The sequence below is a fragment of the Galeopterus variegatus genome, unplaced genomic scaffold (genome assembly GCF_000696425.1).
Source record: "Galeopterus variegatus unplaced genomic scaffold, G_variegatus-3.0.2 Scaffold6747, whole genome shotgun sequence".
In the NCBI taxonomy this organism is placed as follows: domain Eukaryota; kingdom Metazoa; phylum Chordata; class Mammalia; order Dermoptera; family Cynocephalidae; genus Galeopterus; species Galeopterus variegatus.
The window spans coordinates 149,036-150,490 of NW_007732858.1; the positions used below are offsets into that span (position 1 = coordinate 149,036).

At 40.3% G+C, this 1,455-nt stretch overlaps 1 long non-coding RNA gene across 1 annotated transcript in view; it reads right to left on the minus strand.

The window, feature by feature from the left end:
* Positions 1 to 1,161: 1,161 nt before the first annotated feature.
* The window catches only part of LOC103606625, a 3,108-nt gene continuing 2,814 nt past the window's right edge, over positions 1,162 to 1,455 (minus strand). The window contains exon 3 of the long non-coding RNA XR_551904.1: positions 1,162 to 1,309. This is a non-coding gene — a long non-coding RNA (uncharacterized LOC103606625). The remainder of the gene's footprint in view (positions 1,310 to 1,455) is intronic.

The window sequence follows — 1,455 nt, forward strand, 5'->3', positions numbered from 1 at the left end:
TCTGTGGGAATGTTTAGTTCAATGACTGCATAATTATTTGTGTTATTTTTATAATCTTTTGGGAATTCAGAGAACTGCCACGCTAACCAAAATATTGAAAGAGAAGGCAATAGCCACAAAGCCGAGGCAGGCAGTCCTTCTGGTTGCAGCAAGTGCTCGTAGCTGTGGCCTTGCCAACAGCTCTCCCTCCAGTGGCCCTGCCAGCTCGGAGAGGGCAGCCCATGCTGACTCCTTTAGGATCATGCCATGGCGTGGACCACACCAGGTCATAGCAGATTTTGTGGAAAAAATAAGGAAGTCTTACAATATGAATACTTATTATTTGGTGATATGTACTAATTTACAGCAGGCCCCGATGTCTGGTGCACTTTAACCATATCCACACCACCACTCTCTGCCTGGACTGCTGCAGTGGCCTCCCGCCTGGACTCCCACTACTTCTCTTGCTCTCCTCTAACCCACTCTCTACACAGAAGACAGAGTGATCTTAACAAAATGAAAATCTTTTATCATGCCACCTACTTAAAACCTTTGATGACTTCCCATTAGATAAAATCTAACTTCCTTAATGGGCCTGTGTTATTATTTATGAACTGGTCCATGCCACACTGCACAGCCTTGTCTGGGTCAGTCTCATCAAGTGCCACATTCATTCAGCTTTGTACAAGTGCAGCTTTCCCTGCCGCAAGACCTCCACATAAACCGGCCACTCTGCCTGTTAACACTTTTCCTCTGACTCCCGACCTTGCTGACTCCCTTTTCATCCTTTATGACCATATTGACATCTTACTTCCTCAGAAATCTCCCTAACTCCTGATGTAAATCTGGCTGCCCTGCTATAATCTCTATTCCTAACCTATACATTTCCCTACTATTTAAAATCTCTGCAAGAGCAGACTCTGTGCTTCTGTCATCATTGTATCTCCAGCATTTAACACAGTGCTTGGCACATGGTAGGTGCTCAAGAAATAATTAAATGAGAAGGGCGCTGAAAAGAAAGCAGCAGAATGCTTTTCTCTAGGAGGAATACTTTCTCAAATTTTACAGCTTAACTTTTTAAGCTAAGAAATATTTTTAACATGTGAATATCATCAGAACAGAGGAAAGTCTAGCTACCTTCCATTTATAATGATTAAAATATTACCTTGATACTCACCAGCAATACTTTTCTGCTTCTGAAACACTACCTAATGGAGGGCAGAAGGTGACTAGAATGGATCTGTAAGGTTTTCAGAGTCGTGATCTGCAATGGTCCTTATAAATTCGATAGCAGACTGGAGAACTCTAAGCTGTAGTGCAATAGTCGTATCTAAAAACAGAAAATACTAGAATGTTTTCAAGCTATGTGATTATGAATTTTTTATTGAACTGATTTTGATATATCATGCAATATCTGTCAATCATGTTTCATTAGACATAAATATAAAAATTTGGGTTTTTTTTTTTTTTTTTTTT